The sequence below is a fragment of the Pinus tabuliformis genome, chromosome 8 (genome assembly GCF_031772625.1).
Source record: "Pinus tabuliformis cultivar Carrire ecotype Pingquan chromosome 8, CPIR1, whole genome shotgun sequence".
Taxonomy (NCBI): domain Eukaryota; kingdom Viridiplantae; phylum Streptophyta; class Pinopsida; order Pinales; family Pinaceae; genus Pinus; species Pinus tabuliformis.
The window spans coordinates 1660208961-1660225776 of NC_142294.1; the positions used below are offsets into that span (position 1 = coordinate 1660208961).

The 16816-nt window shown below is 36.5% G+C and overlaps 1 protein-coding gene across 2 annotated transcripts in view; it reads left to right on the forward strand.

Moving 5' to 3' along the window:
• The window catches only part of LOC149242561 (Major facilitator superfamily protein), a 278196-nt gene that overhangs the window by 132040 nt on the left and 129340 nt on the right, over positions 1-16816 (forward strand). The gene's annotated exons all lie outside the window — the stretch shown is intronic.

Genomic DNA, 16816 nt, shown 5'->3' on the forward strand with positions numbered 1-16816 from the left:
TAAAATAAAAATAAAAATAATAAAAAATAAAAAATTATAAAAAATTATAAAATAAAGCAAAAACCCTAAAATAATAAAATAATAATATTTTGAGTGAATGCATGTAAAATATCATTTTTTAATAAATCGACGGATGAGATTAAGAGATGTCTTGATTCTCATCAACGGTCGAGATCATTTCGACATGGATCACTCGAACTAGCCGTTGGGATCATTTCCTTTAAATAGGGTGCTAGGGGTCATTTCAGATCATTCGATCTGTGAGTCTTGTACTGAAAAAGCTCTCTTGTAATCTGTTTTCTGGTTAATAAAAGAAGACTTTGGGGTTCAAATCTTGCTGGTGTTACTCTCTGGAAGTGCTGTGAGATGTTTAATTTTCTGCATATTCTGTTTTTCAGCCATTAATAACAGCTTATTTTAGAGTATTGTGAGCACAAGTATCTTGTTCACTTGCTAGGGTTTGAGTGGTGTTAGGGTTTCTGAAGTAATGGCAGGTATCTCCATTACTTTTTGAGATCTAGCAGCATTTTTGCCCTCTTTACTGATGGTTGTTTTGAGCTGTGCAGAAAACCATTATTGAAGAAGATTAATGGGCGTTTGGGGAAGTTCTAGGCTGAACGAGCCAACTTCCACAGGCTTTTCCTTGCAGAGCCCAGCTGATTTTGCCCTGGGTTAATCATTTAAATTTGCTTTTTTGGTTTGCATGAGAGATTTTTCAAGTCTGTTCACATCAAAGTTCAAGTTTCTGATATTTTGAAATATTTACCGTAATTATTGTTAAATCTCGCTGTTCTAGAGCTGTGATTTTTTTTGTGATTTTAGGTAAATTTTGAAGGGTTTACTTTAAAATTTTGCATATATCTGCCGGATTTCGTTTTCTTCTTGCAGGTTACAGACTTAAAACAAAATTGGGAAAAAGTTTTCTCCAGATGCTGTGTTGATTGTCTGCCCATTTGCTTGGTTGGCTGTCGAAGGATCAAGGCCCAAAAATCACGCATAGAGGGAAGCATATTTCATTGCAAGGGTTTTTGACCGCCCTGTCGCCCACGTGAAAACATCAGGCTACCTGCAAAATCTGTGCATCTCCTTCCACATCGTGGCTTTATGAAGCTGGTAGCCGACAAGAGAAAAATTGCCAGATCTTCAGATCTGAGCGTTGGAGGAAAAGTGGTTACAGTTCTATGCCTGGAGATAGAGAGCGGGCATCTGATTTAGCACCTGCAAACTGACGTGCACGCCTTCAATTGACTGTTTCTCCTACGCTGCGTCCTTGCAGTTTCACGCTGTTCCCTGAGGTCAACATTGACGTGCCTCAGTTCAGTATGCAGTAATGTTCTGCAAATAAAAAGAGGGAAGGCAGGAATCAAAACATCAGCGTGCAAACATAAACATTTTAAACGTCCCTGTCTGAAACTGAATAGTGCATTGAGGTTTTCTGGGCATATCGCTCCATATATCAGCCTGGTAAGGATTAACAGTTTTCTTTGTTGCTCCATTCACAAACATTTCAGCGTTCAAGTGAAACAATGGTGGCCATTCTGCGTGGAGGCTCCAGGTAAGTTCCGAACTGGTTCATGTTTCTGTTCATCGCTGTCATCTTCTATTACATTTACGCAGCCAGTCATCGAGCTCTGCAGGGTTACGATTCGGTCATTCTAGTCGCCACAGGTATCGTTTCAATTAATGCACATTCAATTGTTTTATGGACGTTTGCATCTAGGGTTTAGCTATAGTTTCGATTTTTTATTTCTCTTAGATTTTAATTGTATTTCAATTAGTTTTCTTTTAGGACTTTAATTTAATATAAACTTATAAAAATCAGATTAATTTTTTTTAAAAAAAAGTTTAGTTTTATTAGCCGTTCAAGTTTTGAATTTAGTTCTAATTTAGTGGTAATTTTAGTTTGCATTTAGAGTAGATTTAAATTTCAAATTGCGTTATAATTTTTTTTTTCTTTTTCTTTTTAGCCTTTAGATTTAGAATTTAAATTTTAAGTTTTGTTTTAGTTTAGATTTTTAGTTTTAATATTTTATTTTGGGGTTCAAAAAAAATAAATAAATAAAAAAAAATAAAAAATATTACGGGATTTTTCTTTTGCCAGATCTGGTTGTTTTTCGGAAAAATATCATTTTGAGATTCTGATGTGGGATAAATGTTTATTTCCTTAGACGAATCTGTACATGAATGATCAGATTAGCTGGTATCTGGTAAATAAATTTATGATTTTGCGTGGTTGTTTGAAAGCATTCATCTTTTCAAAAACTTTTAATTACTCAATATCGTTATTGAGCTCTGGTCATTATAAGAGTTCTGTGTGTTTATCGAATATCCTACATCTGTTCTAGTCATTTGATGATAAATGATTGCTACATATGGTTTACATTTCTGAAATATTTACTAAGTGATCATTTTAAAATTTAATCTCTTAAGGCACTGGTCTTTTAACTTTTAAATCCATCTAGTGCTTATCATATCGTGTCTCGTGTCTCCCAGCCCAATTGTTTGGCAGTTGGTATTCATCATCTCATAGGGTCTACCCCCCTTAGCCGCGGGAGACAGGCTTAAACGGAGGGATCGGGGATCAGGGTGACAGCCCCCGATCTGAGCGTTGTCGTGTCAATCTGCGCGACAACATTTTTTGGTGCCGTTGCCGGTGATAGAGTTTTTTTGTCCTTGGTTCTTTCATTTCAAGCTTTTCCGTGTTTCCTTTCTTGTTCAAGTGGCGACTCCACTTCATATATTATCTTCAAGAGTGTATACTAGAAGACATCCAAGCAGTCTGTGCAACCCTACTCCTGATCTTGAAAAGGTCTTCAGGGTACGATTACACAAACTCGCTTCTCGAACACTTCTTGGAAACCTTGGACAAGAAGCCCTCTCTGATATTCATTTGCTTTTTAAAGGTCAAGTTAGGCACAGCATCATGAATATGTATGCCCCTTGCAATTTTTCTAACATTCCAGGGTATCCCAATGCTATTCCATCAGTCGGGATAGATAAATTGCCTAACTTTCAGGGAGATAATGCTATTAGTGCAAATTCGCATCTAAGAGACTTTAATATATGGATGGCTAAATATGCAAGGTCTCCTGATTTCGATCATGAAGATGTTAGAATGACTCTTTTCATTTTAACTTTGGGGGGTGATGCTCATGAATGGTTTACTGAAAAACCCCAAAATTCATTTGACTCCTTAGAATCGATCATTAATGCATTTAAAGAAAAATATGGAGATAAGAGAGAAGGAAGACACCTCGTAAAAGCTATTAGCCTAATAAAAAAGAGAGAGGATGAAAATGTTGAAGAATTTAATAAAAGGTTTAATGGTATTGTTAGAGAATTACCTCAAGACTATAAACCTACAGACAAAACTCTCCAAGATTTTTACATTGATGCCTTTAGTCCTGAGCCATCTTATGAATTAAGGCGTGCTAAACTTAATGATTATAGAGATTGTCAATCCTTAGCTATAGAACTTGAAAAGGACAAGGCTGCATTTGGAAAATCTGAGATCCCAGGTTTCGATAGGGCTGCTACGAAACTAAAAGAACCTAAGGGAAAAGCAGCCCAAGAACCTGAAAGTGAGCTTGTTCTAAAATTGCTTCAAAAAATTGAAACTATGGAAATTAATCATAATAAGGAGATAACCACTTTGCAGAATAGGTTGATTCAAATGGAAAGATCGCAAACGCAAAATTTTCAACCTCGAAACAATAATAATAGAAATAACAATTGGCAAAGAAAGGGTCAAACTAGTGAGCAGAGACCTCCTAATCCGCTAAGTAATTTGGTTGATAATGCTCCTCCTTACTGTCGGGTTTGTGATGCTCTTCATGAAGAAGCCACTTGTCCCATCGTTAGAAGAATTTTAGATAATGGAATGTTTGGAACAGGTGATCAAATAAACGTAGTAGGAAGCAAGTTCCCTTTGCCTATGAATGATTGGATAGAGGTCAAGGAAAGGAGCTATGATGTTATGAATCCTTCACCTGCTTTTAGTATAAATAACCTTGAAAATGAAGATGACATTTTGGCTAGGTTATATGGTGAAAAACCCTCTCCTGAGAAAATTTTGGAAATTGCTAGAGATAAGGGTTTGGCCTATCAGAGAAGGGATAAAGATCAAAGTGGGAATCAAATTCCCACTCGAACTTTAAACCCTGGTGTAAACTCTGGAATAGATGTCGATTTGGGAAGTTGGTTTAACAATGCAAAAATCTGGGTTCCTGTATCTGAGATTGCTAAAATCCCTTCCCAAAGAGACAAGTTACTAAAAGCGATTCAGGGTCCTCAAGTCAATACTTCTCAACAGAAAACTGGGGAAATTGATTATCATGATGCTCCCATATATCTGCAAAGCGTAGACGCTGATAACAAAGATCACTAGCCTTTCTTTATCACTTTATTAGTCAATGGGTATAAATTGAATAATTGCATGTTGGATTCTGGTGCATCTGCTTGTGTGATGACTAAAAGGGTCATGGAACAACTTAACTTAAGAGTTTCTAGACCCTACTATAACATATGCGCCATGGATTCTAAGAAAGTCGAAGTACATGGTTTAATCAAAGATTTACAAGTTCATCTTTCAGTTTACCCAGACATCATGGTTGTTATGGATATTGTTGTCGTTGATGTACCTGATGCTTGGGGTATGCTGTTATCCAGAAAGTGGGCCTCCGATCTGGGAGGAAGCATTCAAATGAATTGGTCATATGCCATGATTCCTTCTCCTAGTGGTGATGGTTTTGTAAGACTAAATAGAGAGCCCGAAAGAAAGTTTCATGTTGAAGATCCTAGGAGACCTCATAACGAAATAATTAAAGAGCAATCTGACATTGGGAACTACGCCATCATGTCTAATTTTATAATTCCTCCCGATGATAAGATTAAGGGTCTCAAGGATAAAGTTTGGTATATGTACTTTGATGGTGCATCATCTAGGGCTGGTAAAGGTGCAGGAATAGTGCTTAAATCTCCCCTTGGTCACATTTTCAAGTTTGCCTATCGATTAGAATTTGAGGCAACCAACAATGTCGCTGAATATGAGGCTATATTGTTGGGTCTTGAATTGGCCAAGTCCTTGAGGGTTAGATTGCTTAGCATTAAAGGAGATTCTGATTTAGTTATCATGCAGCTTAAGAATAAATTCACATGCAGAAATCAAAGATTAAGAAACTACAGAAATGTTGTGTGGGATACTATGGGGCATTTTGATGCCCTTGACCTCGAAGCAATTCCGAGAGAGCAAAATAGTCTGGCAGATGAACTTGCTGTAGCTGCTACTACTTTCCAGTTGTCGGATGAACTAATTAACGATAAGATTAAAATGGAAGTGATATTCAGACCATCTGTTCCAGACAACTCAGAGCATTGGCAAGTTTTTAATGACGAAAAACAAGTCATTCGTTTCCTTAATAGTTTAGATGAGTTTGAGGATTTCCGGATAGTTTCTGAGGAGGAGGGAGTTTTAAATCATGAGCATATCATAAATCCTACTCCTAGGAATGTGGTTGCTCTTGAGCAACATTTTGATCGGCATTATGCTACGAAGCTGAAAGAAGAAAACAAGATGGACCCAAGCGAGTACCTCGAAATTAACATTGGTACTTCTGAAAACCCGAAAATGGTTAAAATTGGTAGAGGTACTAGTTTGGAAGAAAGGAAAAAGTTAACTGATTTACTTCGTGAATATCGAGATGTTTTAGCTTTTTCCTATGATGAATTAAAGGGCTATAGGGAAGATGTTATGGAGCATACTATTCCTTTAAAAGACGAAAATGCTAAACCCTTTCGGCAGAAACTTAGACAAATCAATCCTAAATTGGCCCCCTTGGTCCAGAAAGAACTTGCAAAGATGCTTGCAGCAGGGATCATCACTCAAACTAGGCATTCGACATGGTGTTTGAATTTGGTGATTGTTAGGAAAAAGAACGGTACAATAAGACTTTGTGTCGACTTCAGAAACCTTAATCTAGCATGCAAAAAGGATAATTACCCTTTGCCAAACATGGAAACTTTGTTGCAAAGAGTAACCGGCTCTGGAATGATGTCGCTGCTAGATGGTTTTTCTGGGTATAATCAAGTTTGGGTTAAGAAGGAAGATCGACATAAAACCACATTCACAACACCATGGGGTACTTTTGAATACATTAGAATGCCGTTTGGATTAACAAACGCTGGGGCTACTTTCCAAAGGGCTATGGATTATGCCTTCAAAGGGTTAATCAGGAAAATTATCGAAATTTACCAAGATGATCTTACTGTTTTCTCTAAAGATGGTATCAGTCATATAGATCATCTTAGGCAAGTTTTCGATAGATGTAGAGAATATGGAATTTCTTTGAATCCGGCTAAGTCTGTTTTTGGGGTAACGGAAGGGAAATTACTCGGTCATATCATTTCTAAGGAAGGAATCAAGATCGATCCTGAAAGAATCGAAGCAATCCAAAAGATTCCTCTCCCGCATAATCTTAAGTCCCTTCAGTCCTTCCTTGGAAAGATAAATTTTATTAGAAGATTTATTCCAAATTACGCAGAAATAGACAAGCCTATTCAAAGTCTTCTGAAGAAAGATGCGAAATTTGTCTGGCAAGAAGATGGCAAAAAGGCTTTCCAAGAAATCAAGTCTGCTATTGCAAAAGCTCCTGTCCTGGTTAGTCCTGATTACTCCAAGGATTTCATGATTTTTTCTTTCGCTTCTGAAGATAGCATTGCTGGTGTCCTGCTTCAAAAGAATAAAGATGGTCACGAGCAGCCTATTGCTTTCATGAGTAGAGCACTTCAAAACTCCGAATTGAAGTACAATACCATGGAAAAGCAGGCTTATGCCCTGGTCAAGTCTCTTAAGCATTTTAAAACTTATGTGGGTTATTCTAAGATCATTGCTTTCGTCCCACATTCTGCTGTTAAGGACATATTAACTCAAACCGATTGCTTAGGGACTCGTGCTAGGTGGGTTACTAAGATACAGGAGTATGATTTGGAAATCAGACCCACCAAGCTGATCAAAGGCCAAGGTTTAGCTCAGATGTTAACTGAAAGTAATGAAAAGACTCTTGGTTTGTTCTGTCTTAGCGATCTATCTTCGCCAGAATTGAAAAGATTAGCAGAGCATGAATGGTATAAGGACATAGTTTATTACTTAACCAATCTAGCATGTCCTAACCATTTAGTTGCTCATAAGAGAAGGGCTCTTAGACTAAAAGCCACTAAGTATTGCCTTATGAAGGATGGCCTTGGATGGAGAAATCCTGAAGGCTTAGTGCTTAGGCGTGTTGATGATGTTGAGTCCAAGAAATTAATCTCCGAGTTTCATTCAGGATTTTTTGGTGGTCATTATGCCGCTAGAACTACCGCCCAAAAAATCCTGAGAGCTGGCTATTATTGGCCTTCAATTTTTTCCGATGTGCACAAGTTTGTTAGAGCGTGTCAAGCCTGTCAACTATTCACTGGGAAACAGAAGCTTGTTTCCCTTCCTCTACAACCTGTCATTGTAGAGGCACCTTTTCAGCATTGGGGTCTGGACTTCATAGGGAAGTTCCATGAAAATTCTAGCAATGGCTACTCATGGATTTTGACTGCTACGGATTATTTTACTAAATGGGTTGAAGCCATTCCTGCTAAGAATGCCACTGAAAAGGTTATTATGGATTTCATTGAAAATAACATCATTACTAGATTTGGTGTCCCTGCTAAGATCACTACCGACAATGCCAAGGCTTTTAGTTCCTTAGAGTTTTCATCTTTTTGTTTCAAGTATGGCATTGTCTTATCTCATTCCTCAAATTACTATCCTCAAGGTAATGGTTTGGCTGAATCAAGTAACAAAAATCTCATAACCATTATCAAGAAGATAGTAGGAGATAACAAGAAATCATGGGACAACAAAATCAAATATGCTTTATGGGCAGATAGAATCACTAAGAAGAAGGCTACTGGTAAATCTCCCTTTGAGTTAGTTTATGGCTTGGATGTTACTTTACCTGTGCACCTGAAGTTGCCAGCTTATCAGCTTCTCCAGAATTTTTCTACTAATAAAGATGTTGTTCAGAATAGAATAGATCAGATTGTCGAGTTAGATGAAGCTCGTAGGACAGCTTTTGACGCTATATGTAGAAATCAATCTAATATTAAGAAAAGCTTTGATAAATGCTCTCGATCTAGATCTTTGCAGGTTGGAGATATGGTTTTACTTTGGGATCGCAAGAATGAAAAACCGGGAAAACATAAGAAGTTTGACAGTTTGTGGCTGGGACCATACATCATTAGAGATATAGCTGGGCCAAACTCATTCTACTTGAGCAGATTGGATGGCGAACCACTTGATCTACCAGCGAATGGCCAAATGCTCAAGCTGTTCTTCAGAGATGATATCTGATGCCATGGGGCATCTTCTGTATTGTATTTCTATCCCTACTCCTTGTCTTTTCAGCATTTCATTTTTGTTTTTAGGATTAGATTTACTTTTCATGTTATTAGTTAGTCAATAAATGAAGAGCTTTTATCTTTCCTGTGCTTAATGTATATGATGATTTTGGAATGGACGCTACTTATTTTTATCTGTGTGTTGTATGGATGCAGATTCTGGATTCTCACATTCCTACAGAGCAGCAACGTGTCCCCAAGTAGAGCCAGATGTTGACCACTACTGGTCAACTACCCATGCAGTACACCCCCTTTTCTTGGCAGAAAGGGGTAGCACCTGATCAACATGTCCGTGCCATCCTGCAGTCATCAACAACTTGATCGATTTATGTTGTAAACCCAGTCTGCATATATGAAATGTAAATAATCTTAGCATATATGAGTCGTGTGTGTAAATTGCCTGGGTGGACCTAACTTTCTAATGATAAGTTACGTCCCGGAAGGTTTTTCGTCTCACCGATCCATGATCGGCAGAGTTTTCCTTCAGCCTGACCCCAAAGCCGGGATTGATTTTGTCATTCGAATTTTAGGAGAATCCTAGTGTGTTAATCTGCTAGATTATAGTTGTGTCACAGAACTGGGTGGTTATTAAGGGTCTATGATAAAGGGGTTTTCCCCCTTAAGATGTAAATTGTAAAAGTCATGATGTAAAGTGTCTTGAGGGTTGGAAAATGTTGTAAATCCCCTCATGAGTCCTAAGTCCTAGGTCCTAGGGAATTTTTTCCAAAGGCTAAGTTCGAGGATCCATTTAGAAAATGAATTAAAAATTAAAAAATTAAAAAATAAATAAATAAATAACTGAAAGATAAAAAATAAAAAAATAATAACAAAATAAAATAAAAATAAAAATAATAAAAAATAAAAAATTATAAAATAAAGCAAAAACCCTAAAATAATAAAATAATAATATTTTGAGTGAATGCATGTAAAATATCATTTTTTAATAAATCGACGGATGAGATTAAGAGATGTCTTGATTCTCATCAACGGTCGAGATCATTTCGACATGGATCACTCGAACTAGCCGTTGGGATCATTTCCTTTAAATAGGGTGCTAGGGGTCATTTCAGATCGTTCGATCTGCGAGTCTTGTACTGAAAAAGCTCTCTTGTAATCTGTTTTCTAGTTAATAAAAGAAGACTTTGGGGTTCAAATCTTGCTGGTGTTACTCTCTGGAAGTGCTGTGAGATGTTTAATTTTCTGCATATTCTGTTTTTCAGCCATTAATAACAGCTTATTTTAGAGTATTGTGAGCACAAGTATCTTGTTCACTTGCTAGGGTTTGAGTGGTGTTAGGGTTTCTGAAGTAATGGCAGGTATCTCCATTACTTTTTGAGATCTAGCAGCATTTTTGCCCTCTTTACTGATGGTTGTTTTGAGCTGTGCAGAAAACCATTATTGAAGAAGATTGGTGGGCGTTTGGGGAAGTTCTAGGCTGAACCAGCCAACTCCCACAGGCTCTTCCTTGCAGAGCCCAGCTGATTTTGCCCTGGGTTAATCATTTAAATTTACTTTTTTGGTTTGCATGAGAGATTTTTCAAGTCTGTTCACAGCAAAGTTCAAGTTTCTGATATTTTGAAATATTTACAGTAATTATTGTTAAATCTGGCTGTTCTAGGGCTGTGATTTTTTTTGTGATTTTAGGTAAATTTTGAAGGGTTTACTTTAAAATTTTGCATATATCTGCCGGATTTCGCTTTCTTCTTGCAGGTTACAGACTTAAAACAAAATTGGGAAAAAGTTTTCTCCAGATGCTGTGTTGATTGTCTGCCCATTTGCTTGGTTGGCTGTCGAAGGATCAAGGCCCAAAAATCACGCATAGAGGGAAGCATATTTCATTGCAAGGGTTTTTGACCGCCCTGTCGCCCACGTGAAAACATCAGGCTACCTGCAAAATCTGTGCATCTCCTTCCACATCGTGGCTTTATGAAGCTGGTAGCCGGCAAGAGAAAAATTGCAAGATCTTCAGATCTGAGCGTTGGAGGAAAAGTGGTTACAATTCTATGCCTAGAGATAGAGAGCAGGCATCTGATTTAGCACCTGCAAACTAACGTGCATGCCTTCAATTGACTGTTTCTCCTACGCTGCGTCCTTGCAGTTTCACGTTGTTCCCTGAGGTCAACATTGACGTACCTCAGTTCAGTATGCAGTAATGTTCTGCAAATAAAAAGAGGGAAGGCAGGAATCAAAACATCAGCGTGCAAACATAAACATTTTAAACGTCCTTGTCTGAAACTGAATAGCGCATTGAGGTTTTCAGGGCATATCGCTCCATATATCAGCCTGGTAAGGATTAACAGTTTTCTTTGTTGCTCCATTCACAAACGTTTTAGCGTTCAAGTGAAACAATGGTGGCCATTCTGCGTGGAGGCTCCAGGTAAGTTCCGAACTGGTTCATGTTTCTGTTCATCGCTGTCATCTTCTATTACATTTACACAGCCAGTCATCGAGCTCTGCAGGGTTACGATTCGGTCATTCTAGTCGCCACAGGTATCGTTTCAATTAACGCACATTCAATTGTTTTATGGACGTTTGCATCTAGGGTTTAGCTATAGTTTCGATTTTTTATTTCTCTTAGATTTTAATTGTATTTCAATTAGTTTTCTTTTAGGACTTTAATTTAATATAAACTTATAAAAATCGGATTAATTTTTTTTAAAAAAAGTTTAGTTTTATTAGCCGTTCAAGTTTTGAATTTAGTTCTAATTTAGTGGTAATTTTAGTTTGCATTTAGAGTAGATTTAAATTTTAAATTTCGTTATAATTTTTTTCTTTTTTCTTTTTAGCCTTTAGATTTAGAATTTAAATTTTAAGTTTTGTTTTAGTTTAGATTTTTAGTTTTAATATTTTATTTTGGGGTTCAAAAAAAAAAAAAAAAAAAAAAAAATAAAAAATATTGCGGGATTTTTCTTTTGCCAGATCTGGTTGTTTTTCGGAAAAATATGATTTTGAGATTCTGATGTGGGATAAATGTTTATTTCCTTAGACGAATCTGTACATGAATGATCAGATTAGCTGGTATCTGGTAAATGATTTATGATTTTGTGTGGTTGTTTGAAAGCATTCATCTTTTCAAAAACTTTTAATTACTCAATATCGTTATTGAGCTCTGGTCATTATAAGAGTTCTGTGTGTTTATCGAATATCCTGCATCTGTTCTAGTCATTTGATGATAAATGATTGCTACATATGGTTTACATTTCTGAAATATTTACTAAGTGATCATTTTAAAATTTAATCTCTTAAGGCACTGGTCTTTTAACTTTTAAATCCATCTAGTGCTTATCATATCGTGTCTCGTGTCTCCCAGCCCAACTGTTTGGCAGTTGGTCTTCATCATCTTATAGGGTCTACCCCCCTTAGCCGCGGGAGACAGGCTTAAACGGAGGGATCGGGGATCAGGGTGACAGCCCCCGATCTGAGCGTTGTCGTGTCAATCTGTGCGACAACAATGACCATAAAGGAAAAGGACGATAAAGTAATAAAAGATATGGAAGCTAATCAGATATGTCTTCAGAATAAGTTATTGACCATGGAAGAAGACCATCCAAGGGAAATCAATGCTATAAAGGTTGAACACTCTAGTCAGATAGATGCCATTAAAATACAGTTTCAGAAATTTCAATAGCAGTCGGAAGATGAAAGAAACCAGGGAACATCAATAGATCAGGAGCTTCCTTATCTGTTGCAACAAGCTTCATCTTATTATGAGGTCCTTTGTTCCATTGAAAAGTGGATAATTGAAGGTGACTTGGATAAAAGGGAAATTAATAATAAGGTTGATGCTCACATGGTTAATCCACCAGTCATAGAAGATCAAGTTATAACTCATGGCACTTGTGAGATTGATCCATCATCCTTGACAGGGCAAATGCAGAATGAAGAAAGACATGTCACACATATCTTACATACTTCATCTGAGAGCTTTGAAGCAGAAAGTTCCATGTCATCAGTGATACAGCCTGCCACAAAGAAAAAGCGCAAGAAAAAGAAAATGAGAAAAAAGATTTGATGTATCAGACGACCGCGAGCAACATGATTTTCGGATAAGGAAAAGTCCAACCGTATGCAAAATTGGACATGGCACATCGGAGAAGCAGCTGACAAATTTGCCTGAAAGCAGGCAAATGCTCAGTATACACTATATCGAATACATCTGATGCCATGGGGCATCCTCTGTATTTCTAACCCTACTCCTTGTTTTTTCAACATTTTCATTTATGTTTTAGGATTAGATTTACTTTTCATGTTACTAGATAGTTAATAAATGAAGAGCTTATATCTTTCCTGTGCTTAATGTTATATGATGATTTTTGGATGTACGCTACTTATGTTTTGTTGTGTGTTGCATGGATGCAGATTCTGGATTCTCACATTCCTACAATGTAGCAACGTGTCCCCAAGTAGAGCCAGATGTTGACCACTACGTGTCAACTACCCATAGTAGTACACCCCATTTCTTCGCAAAAGGGATAACGCTCAATCAACATGTCCGTGCCATTCGACAGTCATTGTCGACCCGATCATGTTATGTTGTAAACCCAATCTGCATGTGTAAATTGTAAATATTCTTAGCAGATCTAAGTCATGTATGTAAATTGCCTAGGCAAACCTAATTTTCTAGTGATAATCTACATTCAAGAAGGTTTTTTGTCTCACCGATCCATGATCGGCAGAGATTTCCTTTAGCCTAACCCCAAAGCCGGAATGGATTTTGTCATTAGAATCTTAGGGGAATCCTAGTGTGCTTCGAGTTTATGTAAAAGAAATTTGGAAATAACTCTACTATTTGGTTAGGTTATTACAAATTGATTGATCTGCTAGATTATAGTTGTGACGCAGAACTGGGTGGTCTATGAGGGTCTATGTCAAATGGGTTTTCCCCCTTGAGATGTAAAATTGTAAAAGTCATGATGTAAAGTGTTTTGAGGGTTAGAAAATGTTTAATCCCCTCATAAGTCCTAGGTCCTAGGTGATTTTGCCAAAGGCTAAGTTCGAGGATCCAAAAATAAAAAATAAAAATAATAAAAAAATATATAAATAACAAAAAAATAATAAAATTAAAAAATAATTAAAAAAAAAAAATCTTTAAAAAAAGGAAAAAAAGATAAAAAAAAATAAATAATTTTTTTTGAAAAATAAAATAAAATAATAAAATAATAATAAGTCAAAGTTTTGAGAAAATAAATGCAAAAGTTTTAATTTTTTTAATATATATTAAAATGCATTTAAAATTTCGACAGATGAGATTAAAAGGGATTTTGATCCTCATTGACGGTCGAGATTAGTTTGACATGGATCACTCGAACTAGCCATTGGGAAATTTTCCTTTAAATAGGGTGTTAGGGGTCATTTGAGATCAGATTGGATCTGAGAGTCTGGTGCTAAAGGAAGCTCTCTTGTAGTCATTTTTTGTGCAATAAAGAAAGACTTTGGGTTAAAAATCTTGCTGGTGTTACTCTTCTGGAAATGCTGTAAGACGTTTTATTTTTCTGCTTAATTTTATTTTCAGTCATTGATAATAGCTTGATGAAGATTGATTCAGGCACATGTATTTTGTTTGATCTCTGGGGTTTGAATGATAATTTAGATTCTGAAATATAATGGCAGGTATCTCCATTTGATCTGGTTTTCGCTATTGTTTTCTCCCTCTATGTTAATGGTTTATTTTAAGTTGTGCAGGAAATCTTTTTTTTTTAAGTTTACCGGGCATTAGGGGAAGTTCTCGGCTGAACCAACCAACTCTCGGATTGTGTTTATTGAAAGAGCCCAGCCAGTTCTTGATCCCGGGCTTATCATTTGAAATTTTTTTTATGAATGCATGAAGGGTTTTCTGAAGCATCTCACATTAAATTTAAAATTCTGAAAATATTTCTGTGGCATATTGACGAATCTGGCTATTTAAGAGTCTCTGAGTTGTAATTACTGTAATTATTTCGCTGGTTTTTGTTAGGGTTTTTAGGTTTTGTTTCTTGCACATTTTAGTTTTGGGTGTTCTGTTTTTTGCCATTGCAGGTTGCAGGTACAGGTTCTGTGAAAATTTTCAGGGTTTCCATAAGGCAATCTGGAGCAGGAAAGGTTCAAAATTTTAATTAGGTTTCTAGACTACGGGTTTGCTACTGCGTTTTCATTTTTCACTGCTGCCTGGGGTTTTCATTTCATAGAAAATTTTCGAAATTTTTTAAGAACAGGTTGTGGGATTGCTGCTTCACCTCCAAGCAATTTTCTCCCACTTGCAGCACACTGGCATCATTTTTTCCCTCTGCGTTTTTCCTCTCAGCTATCCGCAGCAAGCTTCCTCAGCTCCATTCACGCTGCCCTCATCTGCTGTTCCAAATCTGCGTTCCACTTTTTATATTCCCGCAGTCATTCGATCCCCTTAACCACACAGCTCTCTCCATTGAAATCTCCTTAACCCTCACGCTGGTTTCAAAAAACGCTAAACCTTGTTACGCTCCTTCCTCCATCTGCGTTAGACCTTATCTGTCATCGAAACTTAAAACCTGCACACCGACCTGCGTAGATATCATCACCATCTTCCTCACGCAGTGTTCTTTCCAACTCTTTCACCCGCATCATCACCGAAGCTCCTCATCCATTCTGCGTAATCCCTTTCTCCCACTGGCAGCCCGAGTCTCCTCACGTAGCCTTCTCGGCTTGCGTCCTCCCTCTTGTGTTGTGCGCGTCCATACCTCAACCCTCCAAAACGCAGCTCCTTGTCTGCTACCCACACATCCCACGCTGTTTCATTACCTCAACGTCTCCTTAGCTCTAGTCTTTCTCTAATCCCCTTACACCGTCTTCATCCTCTTGGAGCGCCGTCGAAATCCGCAGAACCTGCTCACACCAGCTACGCAAAAGAAATTCAATTGTGATTTTTTTTGGTGTGCTGCGTTTTTGATTTCATGGTTTATGTATGAGGTAGCGTATAGTTAGAGTTATATTTTTGTTTTAGTTTTTTTTGGATCTATTTTCTTTTAAGTTTTGTTTTACTTAAATTTTAAATTCAGAATTATATAAAAAAGGGGTTAATTCTTAGGCTTTAGCTTTGATTTTTTTATTTAGATTTATGTCTAGGGTTATACTTTCATTTAGACTTAAATCTTTTTTTTAGTTCAGCTTAGTTTTGTGATTCTAGTTTTCATTTATTTTCAGTCTTTGCTTAGTTCATTTTTGTTCTATTTGAAAATTATAAAATAAAGAAAAAAAAATCATAAAAGGCATAAAAAAGTTTCTTTTGGTTTAGATTTAAATTTTTATTTATTTAGTCTTTAGTTTTGCTTAGAATTTAAAAAAAAAAAAAAATCATAAATGATTTGAAAAATATAAAAAGTTCCTTTATGGTTTTAGATTAGATTTTAATTGTTCTATTTTGATTTTTAACTTAGAATTTTATAAAAATATAAAAATATATAAAAATAAAAAAAAAATGTTGAAAAGTTGAACTGAAAAATTGAAAATTCAATTTTTTTTTTTGGACGCATTTCGTGGTATCTATGTTCCACTTTTCTATAGTTAGATGCACTTAAAAGTTTATTTACAAGTTAGCTATATGAAAGTGGTAATTGGTTAGCATTTAAATTTCGTGGTTTAATGCATTCAATCTTTAGAAATTTAATTGCTGAATCATTATTAAAATGTTGATTTTATTGAATAGCTTATATCGCTTGGGACATTTGATGATAAATGATTGTTTGGCAAGGTTCATATTTTCTGCAACATCTAATAAATAATCATTTAATCATTAACTCCATAAGGCATTGGTACATTAATTTCTAAATCAATCAAGTGCTAAATTGCCTTGCTGTGTCTCCCAACCCAACTGGTCCACAGTTTGTCTTCATTCATCCCATAGGGTCTACCCCCCTTAGCCTCGGGAGACGGCTTAAACGAAGAGATCGGGATCAGGGTGACAGCCGCTGGTCTGAGTGTTGTCGTGACAATCTGCGCGACAACAAGCAATATACTCCAACATCTCTCTTTCTATTGCACTTTTTTTTTGGGTTCAATCTCTCTCTAGGGTTGTGTATAATTTTTTTATATAGGGCAGTTGATGCAAATTCAGAAATTTCATCTCTTTACTAGAAGTTTCTTGGATCTAGTCATTGAGAATTATCAGACTTATGGCTGAATTAAATATAATTTACAGCAGCAAATAGAGGACAATACTTCACTTCACAACCCTAACACACTAGGCAATCCAAGAGAAATGATACCAAACTTATGTCCACAGGTTTCAGCTCCTAAGAGCAATCTTTTCAAGCATAAACTAGGTCTGCGAATCACTTAATGACAAAAGAAATTATGGCAGTAAATATGCCCTATCATTTTCAAAATTGATGTTAAATACCTTACCAATTTCATTCTTAACGTATGTCAAATCAGCATG